This window comes from Zootoca vivipara, chromosome 6 (genome assembly GCF_963506605.1).
Source record: "Zootoca vivipara chromosome 6, rZooViv1.1, whole genome shotgun sequence".
NCBI lineage: Eukaryota > Metazoa > Chordata > Lepidosauria > Squamata > Lacertidae > Zootoca > Zootoca vivipara.
The window spans coordinates 37,841,392-37,855,386 of record NC_083281.1 but is presented as its reverse complement, the minus strand read 5'-3'; positions in this window follow the sequence as shown (position 1 = coordinate 37,855,386).

Genomic DNA, 13,995 nt, shown 5'->3' with positions numbered 1-13,995 from the left:
CTACCATTACAGGAGGAGCCCACCCATAAGATAGCTGGGGGGTGGGCACTAAGGAAGCCTCTACTCCCTGGAGCCAGGCCTATGCAGCTAGTTAGCTGTTCCCTCTAGTTTTACGCAGGACGTGGATAGGAAGGCTGTCAGTGACTAATCTAGGGATGAGGGAGAAATTCAGTTTTGTTTGCCTTTAAATGTGAACCTGCCTAACCCACCCTTCCTAATGTAATGCACAAAGTGAGACACACATACCCTTCAAAATCCACCGTTCAGATTTTTGCCATGCAGTTTTCCAGCCAAGTAATGGGTACAAAATTCATATTCCAGGATAACGTGCATAAACGTGCAAAATGAAACCAACATACAAAATGCATTCTGTTAAGGGAAACTGCATGCAAAAATGTGTAGATTAGGACAAATGCATACTAAAATGCACACACATGAAAATATGGAGAACTGAGCTGACTGGAAAAAATTGAAACTGACAATTGCATCCATCTGTAGTGGCTACTAGTCATGATACCTGTGTACTACTGCGGCCAGTGTCAGATATGGTATTCCTCTGAGTACCACATGCTGGAAACTGCAGGAGGAGAAAATGCTGTTGTGCTTAGGTCCTGCTTGCAGGCTTTCTAAAGGCATCTGGTTTTCAACTCTTGAGAACAATAAGCTGAACTAGATGGGCCTTTGGTCTGATGCACGCATCCCCAAACTGCAGCCCTCCAGATGTTTTGGCCTACAAATCCCATGATCCCTAGCTAACAGGACCAGTGATCAGGGATGATGGAGATTGTAGTCCAAAACATCTGGAGGGCCGAAATTTGGGGTTCCTGGTCTGATGCACCGGGGCTCTTGTGTTCCTTTCACAATAGATATTTTTTCTTACACTTTCCAGTTCTTAATGCAACAGTTCTTAATGCAACAGTTTAAAAAACAATTGTAACCCCCCAAATGTTCCACTAGGGTCCGAACTAGTAGTTCAGCAGCTACCTGATCCTGAGCCTAATTCAGAATACAGTGGTAGCTCACTAGATGAACGCTTCGCGGCACACAAAAAATCGCAAGACAACATTTTGCGATTTTTTGGTAGACTCGGAAGACTGGTTGGGCGCGAGGGTCCGGCTGCTGGGGAAGGAGGGAGGGAGCCTCTCCCTGGCCCTCTTCCTGCTTCCCCCTCCCCAGAGCCTTAAAAACTTCCGGAGCGGCCATGGCGGGTGAGTCGGCGCCTTTTTTGCACTCCCCCCCCCATAGGAAGCCATTGATTAAATTTCAATGCATACCTATGGGAAACCGCACTTCGCAAGACGAAATTGGAGGAGGAGAAATCTGGCTTCAAGGTAGGTTAAAATAAACACTGGTATATAGAGCCTTTTAAAACTTCAAAGAGGGATATTTCTTATACTGTAACAAAGAGGACTGATACCTGACCACCTAAGCATTATTGCACACTTCCACTACACACATTTTTCAGGAGGTCCATGAACACAAAAAATACGTTTGCTTTTAAGATGCTATTAAACTCCCCCCCCCCAGCAATATAAACACCTTATGGTTACCAAAAGCAATAGTATAGGGGTGGAAGACCTGTGGCCTCCCAGATTTTGCTGGACTACAACTCCCCTCACCACTGGCCAGGCTGGCTGGGGATGCTTGGAGTTGGGCACCCAACATCTGGAAGGCTGCAGGTTCCTCTTCCCTGCATTAGTGTTAGGTCTACCAGTCCCCTCCTCCTCCCTCATAGACTTTTGTATCCTTATTCCTTTGCTATGCAAGCACCTTGAGCCTCTTTTGACCTTGAGTCCTGTTCTGCATGGCTATGCATTGTGATTTCCCAATTAGAGACTCTGTGGTTGCAATTTCCCCATGTGTGGAAACTAAAACGTAAGAGACAACTGCTTTGGTAAGCTGTGCCATCCTTGGTCAGAAATCTCTTTTGCTTCACCACAGTTCCCAGAGTTTGCTTGTTCTTAAGCCACTCAGAGAATTGTAGCTCATGAGGGTGGAGGAATAGGGGTCTCCTAACAATTCTCAGCACCCTTAATAGGCTACATTTCCTGTGATTCATTGAGGGAAGCCATGACCGTCTGAAGTGATATGATATTGCTTCAAATGTGTAGTGCAGATGGGGCCTGAGACAAATGGGCACACAAGCATTGGCAAAGGGCTTTGAGTGAGGTGTGGGGTGCTGAATTGTCCACCTGCTAACACACACACACACACACACACACTATTCTGAATGATTTTTTCATCAGTCAGGCTCTAGTAGCTAACATGAGCATGGCTGGAAGGGATTGAAAGATCGGGGACCATGTCCCTCTTGGGTGTGTGTTAAAGCACCCACTGATAGGGATGGGGGAGGCATTCAGTTCAGTTGGCAGTGTGGTGTAATGGTTAGGTTGCAGGGTTTAAGCTAAATAAGTCTAAAACGAAGGTTTTAGGGGGGAAAACCTTACATCAGAGGAGAAAAATAAGATACAGGAAATTACTGGCTTGAGTTTCGTAAAGAAGGTGAAGTACCTGGGTGTTAACATGACTGCAAAAAAATTAAGCTTATATAAAGAGAACTATGACAAAATGTGGAATGAGATTAAGAGAGATTTGGATATATGGAATAAGTTGAAGCTGTCTCTGATGGGTAGAATATCAGTTATTAAGATGAATGTATTGCCGAGAATGTTATTTTTATTCCAAGCATTACCGATAATTGACAACACAAAGTGTTTTAAAGAGTGGCAAAAGGTTTTATCTAAATTTATCTGGCAGGGGAAAAAACCCAGAATAAAATATAAGATTCTAACACAGTGTTTCTCAACCAGTGTGCCTCCAGATGTTTTGGGACTACAACTCCCATCATCCCTAGCTAGCAAGACCAGTGGTCAGGAATGATGGGAGTTGTAGTCCCAAAACATCTGGAGGCACACTGGTTGAGAAACACTGTTCTAACAGATAAGAAAGAGAGAGGGGGATTCTCCCTGCCAGATTTGAAACTTTATTTTGAAGCTGCAGCTTTATGTTGGATGAAAGAATGGTTTTTGTTGGACAATACAGATATATTAGATTTGGAAGGATTTGACAACGCTTTCGGTTGGCATGCATATATATGGTATGATAAGATAAAACTACACAAAGGTTTTTAAAATCATATAATTAGAAAACCACTGTTTAATGTATGGACCAGATATAAGGATCTGTTAGAACACGGGTGTCAAACACAAGGCCCGGGGGCCTAATCCGGCCCGCCAGACCTCGTCATGTGGCCCGCGTAGCCGCCGCCGACAATAGCCGCTGACAGTAGTTCTGGAGCCTGCGATTGGCCGAGGGTCAAAACCGGGGGCAGGGCTGCAGGCGGAGGCCAGGGCGGTGGAGCCGCGCTGACTGCCTTGGCCAGGGAATTTCAATTTCGAATGAGGCTGAGGGAGGCGGTGGCACAGCGGCCAGACGGGGAAGTGAGATGCAGGCGGAGGAGGAGGAAGCCCGTTGAGGAGGTAGGAAAGCCCTACAGGCGGCGCCGGCAAAGTTGGTGCCGGGACGGAGCAGCGCTGGATTTTTTTTTTGCGGGCTTTGCTGTTGTCTCCGAGAGCGAGTGAGGCGGCACTGGGGAGCCGCCGCCCGCCGCTTCCCTTCCTCTCCTCGGCTGCATCCGGGAGGTGTGCGAGCGAGCGGGCGAAAGGGACGCGGAGTGAGCCTGAGGGGGAAGTAGGTGAAGCGCAACAGTTGCTCTCTTGATGGAGCCGGGTTTCTCTTCCCTCTTCCCCCGTTTTCTCCTCATAGACACTCGGGAGGGTGCCTGGCTTTTGCTCTGCCCCCCACCCCCGAGCCGCCCTTTGGCTTCTCAGTTCCAGCGGAGCTGCTCCCGGGGGGCGGCTGGGAGGGAGGCGGCAATGACGGCACGGGTTCCTGCTCTTCCCGCTCTGCCGCCGCCTCCTCTCAGCCCCTCGTGATGTAGGGCTCCAGATGGAGTCGCCTCGCGGTTTGAGTAGGTGGGAGGGGAATTTTTTTGGGGGGGGGGAGGTTTTCAAGCCTCCTCTGCCTGCAGTCCCGGTAGGGAGAGGCGGCGGCGAAGACGACAACAGTGCGGGTGGGGGGAAGAGCAGCTCTGAGGCGAAGATGCACGTCCGCTGGGGCTGCCACCGCCTTCCTCCTCGGGAAATCCGCTGCCCTCCCTCAGCGCGAGGGGAAGGGACTCTGGCGCTGAGGAGGGAGGATGCAAAAGCAAGGCAGGGAGTTGGCGCTGCACCGCATGTTCCTGCTCCTCTCCAAAGCATGGGGTGGGTTGCAGCATGTGGAATCCTGCCTAGCGGGGTTTGGGTGTGCGCAGGGCGGGAGAGGGAAGCCCTCTTTCCATCTGCAGGTTTTTAATCCCAGCAGTGGCTTTCTCCTTCCTGCCGAAGGTTTAGTTGAGCCCCCCCCCCGGAAGCCGTCGATCCCCACCTTTTGTTCAAATTTCCCTCGTTTACATCCCCTCCCACACACGCGCCACGACGCAGGAATGTGATCCGCGTGGGGGCGGGAATGAGCTTACATTATTACAAAAAACAGTAATAATTGAATGCAGTGACAATAATTTATGATAATAAAGAGTGGACACATAGTCCTACAGACACAACCGGCCCTTTGAGGGTGAGCAAACTGCTGATGCGGCCCCCGATGGAGCCCTACATCACGAGGGACTTAGTGATTGGCTCCAATACCATAAGATTAATGAGGTTTTTAAAAATGATTAAAAAATAGATTTTCAATTGGAAGAATCCAAATTGGAAACGCTGCTATTGAATTCGAGATCAAAAAATCTTTCCAAGATGTATAACTTGTTGCTGGAGTGGCAAACAAAAGATGAGCTAACGAAATCAGCAATGATTGAATGGGCTAAAGATGTTGGGCATAATATAATGATGGAGGATTGGAAAAGGCTGTGGAAAAAATCTATTAAATTTACTGCATGTAATGTATTGAAAGAAAATGTTATGAAAATGATGTATAGATGGTATTTAACTCCAGTAAAATTAGCCAAAATGTATCATACATATGATAATAAGTGTTAGAAATGTAAAGCAGTGGAAGGAACCTTCTATCATATGTGGTGGACTTGTCCCAAGATAAAGGACTTCTGGGAAAGAATTTATAATGAATTGAAAAAAGTGTTGAAAAACACTTTCATAAAGAAACCAGAGGCCTTCCTATTGGGACTAGTCGGGAGCGAAATACCTAAAAAGGATACTACATTCTTTTTATATGCCACAACAGCAGCGAGAATCTTGATAGCGAAATATTGGAAGATGAAAGAAATACCGACGGTGGAAGAATGGCAGATGAAGATGATGGAATACATGGAACTAGCTGACCTGACCGGGAGACTTCGAGACCAGCGAGAAAAAACGGTGGAAGACGACTGGAAGAGCTTCAAAGACTATTTGAAAAAGAACAATATTGAAATAGAGTAATAAGAAAGGGTTTTTGATAGATATAGGGAGCTGTAGCTTACGAAAATAGATTCGTGTTGAAGGAAAATTGTAATATCTATTAAGGTTTTGGATGGAGTAAGGTATAAATATATGGGAATCAAAGTTAAAAAGGGACATGAAGTAGAAATTGCTAACAGATAAATATGTAATGAATCGCAGTAAGGAGGAACCGAGGAAGTCTAAATACAATGATTAGGGACGAGGTTAAGATCATGAAATTCTTGTCTGTGTGTGTGAGGGTTTTGTTTTGTTAATGTTGGGTTTTTTTGTTTTGTTTTTTTGAAATGTAATTATTGTTTACAGTGTTTGGTTATTTCATATTTTATATGTGTTTAATTAAAAATAAAATAAAAATCGAAAAAAAAGGTTGCTGGATTGGAGCTGGGAGACCAGGGTTCAAATCCCCATTCAGTCATCGGAAGCTGCCTGGTGACCTTGGGCCAGTCATCATCTCCTAACTGAACCTACCTCACACTGTTGTGAGGATAATATGGAGGAGGGAGAGCCATGTCTGCCACCTGAAGCTCCGTGGAGGAAAGGTGGGATATAAAAGGCAAAGCCAAATAAATAAATCGAATGCAAACCCATTGAATTCATACTTCCTGAAAATGGCCCTCACACATTAGCCCCAATGATGAAAGTAGGTGTGTGTGTGTGTGTGTGTGTGTGTGTGTGTGTGTGTGTGTCCTCCACCTGCCAGAACTATCACATCTGCAGACAGAGTATTTGGCCAGAATTCCTTAAGAACTAATATGGGACCTCTTCCCTTTCTCCATTCATATATGCTAACATCATACCTTAACATGCAAATAGCACCAAAGGAAGGGAAGCGATGTACCATGCTCATGCGGGGCTCAGCACATCTTTTTGACTGACCAACTGTTTTAAATTATATATAGATAACTACAGTGCTTTTTTCTGGGGGGATGCAGGGGTACGCATACCCCTAAACATTTTGTGGATCTAAGTTTGGCCTCATTGAGGGGCAGTATTTCAATATGAGTAGGAAAATGAGGGTACCCCTAAACATTTTTTAAGGGGAGGAGCACTAGATAACTACAACTCCCCAAACATCTGGAGGGCATCAGGTTAGGGCAAAGAAAGATATAGATATGTCCTACCTTATCCCCATAGCCTTGGGCTAGGCAGTTAAACCTTTTCAGCAGAATGGAACGAAATGTAACCAAGTTCAGTGTCTGGTTTCTAACTTGAGTCATCAACCCAGAGTTCAGGTGGGACTCACAGCAGTTGTGAAAGAGTCTTTGGACTGGACTGGACTTTGGCTTATCTGCCTGCTCAGAGACAGTATCATTAAGAGTATAGCCCTGGTGAACCTTTTAGGACTCCAAAGTGGGCAGAAGCGAAAGAGGGATTCTCTGCAGTATGTTCAGCCTAACCAGTTTAGAAATGCAGATTTGCCTGGGCCATCGTGCAGACTAGATCAGAGCGAGCAGCATTGCAGGTGTTGTGTAGGTTGCAGAGTTAAAGGTATGCTGCATACCCAGGGGGCACACCCAGATTCTGCGAGGCTCATCGGAGGCCTTCCTCATGTGCCCCTTCCATGGGAGGTCCAGAGGGTAGCAACATAAGAAACAGACTTTTTCAGTTGTGACTTGAAGCTTGCAAAATGCTTTCCCTAGGGAGGCTTGCCTGACGCCACCATTACGAATCTTTAGGTGCCAGGCAAAAACATTCCTTTTTAACCACACCCTTGGCTTTTAACTATGTATGGTCTTTTTGCGTGGGTAGGATGCTTTAATGTAGAGGTTTTTTATTATTATCATTTAACGCTGGCTTTCATGTGTGCATGTGTTTTCTTTTTGCTTAAAATATTGCAAGTCGCTTTGAGTTGCTGTGGCAAAAAAGGAATTAATACATTTAAATGATAATAACAAGAACTGTAATTAATAATGCGAGCCCTGCAGCAGGGGTGGGGAGCCTATGCCCTTCCAGGCGGGTCTTGGACTCCCAACTCCCGTCATGCCTCTTAGTTTTTGCCCCTTTACAATCTCAAAGATCGAACCAGCTACACTCCTAACCATACCATCTACCCCTGCCCTATGGTGTAGCTTTGCACTCCATCTACTATGTGGGGCTACCCTTGAGATTGGCTCAGAAACTGCAGCTAGTGCAGAATGCCGCAGTCCGGTTTCGGGCCAGGGCTGTTCCACATCAGCATATTACACCAGTGCTGAAAGTTCTGCATTGGCTGCCAGGACATTACCAAGCTAACATCAAGTTATTACTATGGGTGGGTAAAGCCCTGCATGGCCTAGGACCAGGTTACTGGACATCAGGAATCACAGAGAAACCAGTAGAACACTTCAATCTCCCAGGACATTCTATACAAGATCTCAAAGTAGCTGTCTTATTACAAAAGAATTTCAGAAATAGACTGGAAAGAGAAGTTGCTGAATTGCAACTTATTACCAAACTTAAAACCATGGAGAGACCTGGTCTGAATAGAGACATTGGATTCTTATCTCATTAGATAAAGATAAATTTTAGTCATCTCACCCCTTGCTTTTTCCTGTAAGACCAATTGCAGTCGTTAACAGTCATCAACAGGTTTACCACACCTATCAGCCAATCACCCATTCCATAGCTGCCAAGTTATCCCTTTTTTTACAGGGATTTTCCCTTATGCTGAATAGGCTTCCTCGCGAGAAAAGGGAAAACTTGGCAGCTATGCCATTCCCACCACCCTTCTGAGTAATACCCCTCCCCACCCTCTCACTATATATAAGGGTCTGGTGACTTCTGTTTCAGTGTATCTGAAGAAGTATTTTGTAATGAGTTGGTGGTTTATTAAAAAAATGTTAGTCTGTGACTGATGAGAGCTCTAAGCCTGATGAGGAATGGTTGAGGGAGTCTATCTATCTATCTATCTATCTATCTATCTATCTATCTATCATCTATCTATCTATCATCTATCTATCTAAAAATGTAAAAATCTTGAAAGTGTCGGCCGAACTTTTCTCCGTAACCGCTTGACCAATCGTCCTGAAATTTTGACACAACGATCCAGGCCACTCCCCGACCGTTTTGGAGACAAAAATCCCTGACATCTCACATCTGGGCAGGTAGAAACCTGGTTTTCCACCAAGTCAAACAGCGCCCTCAAGTGGCGTTCCTGCCAACAGTTCCAGGGACAACAGAGGGAAGGGTATCCTACCAAAACACAGGGATGAGGGGCAGGATACGTCATGGATCGGGACAGGGTGGGGGGGATCACAGGAAAGAACCACAGCAATGTGTGGCCGGGTCAGCTAGTAGATTCATAGAACAGTTCACAGATTCATAGAAACATAGAGTTGGAAGGGACCCTGAGGTAACCCTCAGGGTCTAAGGCAGGGGTGTCAAACTCAAATTCATCGGGGGCCGCATCAGCAGTTTGGTCACCCTCAAAGGGCCGGTTGTATCTGTAGGACTATGTGTCCACTCTTTATTATCATAAATTATTGTCACTGCATTCAATTATTACTGTTTTTTGTAATAATGTAAGTAATAACTAGCTCTGAAAGCAGAAACAGTCAGAATAATGGCAAGTAGGTATTCAAATGTACAATTATTGTACAATTTATTGAAAAATGATTTTTGGTAACTGCACTGGGTGGTGGAGGCTCGCTAGGGTTTCATGCAGGACCTTTGCAGAGCTACTAGTACCTGGAGATGCTGGGGTCCTTCTGCATGCAGGACAGATGTTCTGCCAGTGAGCCACCAAAGGCTGAGGTTGACTCACCGGAGCTGCTCTCCTGGTCATGGGCGTACCCAGGATCAAAACTAGGGGGGGCAAGGGGAGGAGCCAAGGCACGGAAGGGGAGGGGCCACAAAGTGGGCGGGAACGGCGAACTCGCGCTCCGCCGGGCTGTGCCCCTCCCTAGAAGCAGGGCTGGTGGGCGGAGGCAGAGCCCAGCCCAGCGGAGCGCGAGTTCAGCGTTCCCGCCCGCCGCGCCGCGCTCTCTGGTTCCCCGCCGCGCTTGGCCTTGCCAGAGGGCGCGACGGGGAGCTGGAGGGAGGGCGCAGCGCGGTGGGCGGGAACGGCGAACTCGCGCTCCGCCGGGCTGTGCCCCTCCCTAGAAGCAGGGCTGGTGGGCGGAGGCGGAGCCCAGCCCAGCGGAGCGCGAGTTCGATGTTCCCGCCCACCGCGCCGCACTCCCTGGTTCCCCGCCGTGCTTGGCCTTGCCTGAGGGCGCGCCGGGGAGCTGGAGGGAGGGTGCGGCGCGGCGCGGCGGGAATGGCGAACTCGCGCTCCGCCGGGCTGTGCTCCGCCTCTGCCCACCAGCCCTGCTTCTAGGGAGGGGCAGCCTGCGGCCCACTTGCCCCGCGGTGGGTACGCCCTTGTGGGGGGGGGGCAGCTGGCTTCTAGAGTAGGGCAGCTGCCCTAACTTGCCCCGTGGTGGGTACGCCCTTGCTCCTGGTTCCAGGGTTTAAGGGCCAGAAGTATAAAGCAGCATCCTATGTTTCTGAGGAGAGGGAGAGGGAGGGGAGGGGATGAAGGAAGGAAGGAAGGAAGAAAGAAAGAAAGAAAAGAGGGAGTGGGAGGGAGAGAGGAAGGAAGGAAGGAAAGAGGGGAGAGAAAGAAGAGTAGTAAATAAGGAAGAGAATAAAGAAGGAAAGAAAAAGAAAGAGGGAGAGAAGACGGAAAGGGAGAAAGAAGGAAGGAAGTAGAGGGAAAGAAAGAATAAGAACGAGAGAGAGGAAGAAAGAAAGGGAAGGGGGGGCCGCCTTGATTCAGCGCCAGAAAAGAGCGCAAAGGGACCCAGGGGCAAAAAGCATTTCCCCGGCCCCAGCTGTTTGTCGGCGCTTTGTTGGCGCGGCGCTTCAGCAGCAAAGTCCCACTGCTGGGTCCCACTGGCTGGGGCGCTCGGCGGGCCATATGACGAGGTCTGGCGGGCCGGATTTGGCCCCCGGGCCTTGTGTTTGACACCCGTGGTCTAAGGTAAAAGGACTCCTGACCATTAGGTCCAGTCGTGACCAACTCTGGGGTTGCGGCGCTCATCTCATGTTATTGGCCGAGGGAGTCAGCATATAGCTTCCAGGTCATGTGGCCAGCATGACAAAGCCACTTCTGGCGAACCAGAGCAGCACACGAAAACGCCGTTTACCTTCCCGCTGTAGCTGTATCTATCTACTTTCACTTTGACGTGCTTTCGAACTGCTAGGTTGGCAGGAACTGGGACCGAGCAACGGGAGCTCACCCCATCACGGGGATTCAAACCGCTGACCTTCTGATCGGCAAACCCTAGGCTCTGTGGTTTAACCCACAGCGCCACCCACGTCCCTTGAGGATTATCTAGTCCAAACCAAATATGCAGCTGTCCCTTACTGGGTTTGAACTTGCAACCTTGGCGGTATGAGCACCACACTCTAACCAGCTGACCTATCCAGGCTGAGGTGTGTTTAGCCTGAAGAAGAGAAGACTGAGAGGTGATATGATAGCCATCTTCAAATATCTGAGGGGCTGTCACATGGAAGATGGAGCAAGCCTTTTTTCTGCTGCTCCAGAGTGTGGGAAGTGAACCAATGGATTCAAATGAAAAGAAAGGAGATTTTTAGCTACAATTAGGAGGAACTTTCTGACCATAAGAGCTATTTGACAGCGAAATGGACTCCCTCAGGACTCTCCTTCATAGGATGTTTTTAAACAGAGGTTGGGTGGCCATTTGATAGGGATGCTCTAGGTGTAATTCCTGCATTGCAGAGGGTTGGACTAGATGACCCTTGGGGTCCTTTCCACAGTACTATGATTCTATGGAAACATCTATAAGGCCACAGGCTTCCTGCTTCTGCCCTATGTCCAGAGTTGGCAGCCTGTGACATCCTGGCCATGGGCAGAAGGGGCTGCCACTCATCTCTTTCGCCAAAACCTCTCTTCTAAGCAATTAGGATCTCTGGGCAGAAATAGGGGTGGGGGAAAAACAGCAGCAGCCATAGATTCTGTTTGTAGAGAAGGCAGCCGAGATGCAGATGAAAGCTATTGATTTCACCAGGAGGAAGCAAAAAATGCTGAAGCTTCAGGGATCAACCTTCAGCAAACTGCATAAGCGTGCAGGATGTCACCGCCTCTAAATGAAGCTGAAAAACCTTGATTAATTAGTGGAGTCCTTGAAGAAAATTAACGAAGGCTGCCCAGTCTGCCGGTTAAGCAAAGGCATTTTTCAGCACTGCAGTACCCAAGGAAAGGGGCAAAAAATCAGACGAAGGGTTGAGTTGTGGTTGGGAGAGGTATATAATTCACCATTTTATGCAGGGACTCTTTTTGCTTCACATCTCAATAAACTTTGCACAAGCCCAGTATGGCAGGCTCATATCCTTACTACCAATAAAATGCCCATTGTTAATGGGCGGAACTCGTGTGAGGAAAGGGCTGGCTTGTTACAAGGTTCCAGGAGGTGCCATGAATCTCCCTGCCGAGGCCTACTGCACCCTTGCAAGGAAGGATTCCTACTGTTCATGTGTGCATTCCATTTTCACCCTGGCCTTCAACAGGCGAAAAGGTTTCCCCCCCCCTTTTGTGATCTAACTTATAATTCAGGGATGGGGGACGTTTCTGTCCCCCAGCCCTGCAGGCCAACTTTGACAAGTGGGCGGGACAACCCACCTGCCAAACACCCAGCATCATTATGACATCAGATGACTGACTGACAATTGGTCAACCTACCAAAGTCCCTTGTGCAACAGTTCCCAAGTGCCGAACATCCAGCTGGCTTGTCAGGCACTAGGGAACTGCAGCACAAGGGGCTTGGCCAAACCTGTGCTCCAGCGTAAGCCTGGCAAATCTGTCAACAAAGCTTTGGCTGCATGACCAAGTTCCCCGCACAAAACACAGTCACGCAGCCAATCCTTGCAGAAAGCAGTCTTGAACTCACTGCCTGCCAGCTGACCAGCCCTGCCTTTTGCAGGGAATGGCTGTGCAATGGAGTTCTCCATGCAGAACCTGGTCACACAGCTGGTCCGGCCTTGTCTATCCCTGCCCCACACCTGACATCATATACAGTGGGACCTTGACTTATGAATTTAATCCGTTCCGAATGCACACTCGTAGGTCGAAAACTTCGTAAGTCGAGTTTCCCATAGGAAAAGAAGTTTCCCATAGGAATGCATTGGAAACGAAAAAATTTGTAAGTCAAGGAAAATGCATCTAAAAACTCGTAAGTCGAGGAAACCGCATCTAGCCGCAAATGGGTTTTCTGTTTGGATGTCAGAAAAATTGTAAGCACACGGCTACTTTTTCCGCTCGTAAGTTGAAAACGTCGGGTGTCAAGGAGCTCGTAAGTTGAGGTCCCACTGTATGGCACTAGGTGGGCGTGGTCAGCAGACAGCAGCCTAATGCGGCAAACTGGCCACAGGTTCCCCATCTGTGGTTGGAATGCTTGCCTTAAAATACAAAACAAACGGGTCTCCCACTCCGAATCACAGCATCCTATTTTCTCCCTTACGCCTTCCAGTTTCCAAGATAGAGCAGCAAAACGACATTTGACGCTGCTGCCAATTAGCAAAGGCAATAATGGTTGCAATTTGTCGTTAATAATTTTCAACAAAATGCATTTGTTGTCCTCATTGCTACCATCGTAAAAAAAGTGTCGGTGCTCTGGAAACACCACAACCCTTCTTTATTACACAAACATTATTGTGACCAAATGTAAATAAATCAAAGGGTTTCAAGGTTGCAAAGCTTGCTTTGCTCTCGTCTGTGTCTTTCTTTATCCTTGGGCCCTAATGAGACTGTTTTTGCTAACGAGTTTGCACCAGTCCTGTTGATGTTAATGGCCTGCTCATTAGCAAGTGGAGATGCCTTTGAAAGGAAATGTGTAATATGCTTCAGGAGCTGCAGTGTCTGAAGTGCAGGAGGTCATCTCGAGAGCCCCCACTGTCACACCCACAAGGAGACCCCCAAAACACAGGCAGCTGTGTCAATCCATTCCTTATTGTGGTGGATATACCAAAGAGTCATTGGACAATGCACAGTTTTTTTAGAATCATCTGACAGTCATAGAATAAGAAGGTAGCAAAAGGTGTGGTACAACAGCAAAGATCATCCAGTATGGGACTTAAGGGTTAATTCTGTGGTTTATAAGGCAACTAACCAAAGGGCTGTGACAGTGGAGGTGTTGTTTGGCAAGCAGAATGGAATGATTCTCACTGAGGTAACACACACTCTGATTAGCTGAGTAGTTCTGAGGGAGTTTTCCTCTGTACTGTATAGTTGAATATCTCCCTGCTACCTGGAGTAAGAAAGTCAAAACCCCTTCGTTCTTTTCTCCTCAAATTATACATTTGTTTTTATTCAGATTCCTCAGTAAAGCGTTACCAGGATTTTTATTCTCTCTGAACTGTGCATTATTTAAGTGACTTTGCTAACAGTACAGTAAGTTGGTTCCCTTCGTCCCTGAACATTGCCAGTGCTGGCAGGGACTGTTGGGAGTTGTAGTCCAAGAGACCACAGATTTCTCCTCTCTGCTCTAACCACTACATCATATTGGCTCTTGTAGCAAGAGAACCCACAAACTAATGATGTTTAATTTTATAATAATAA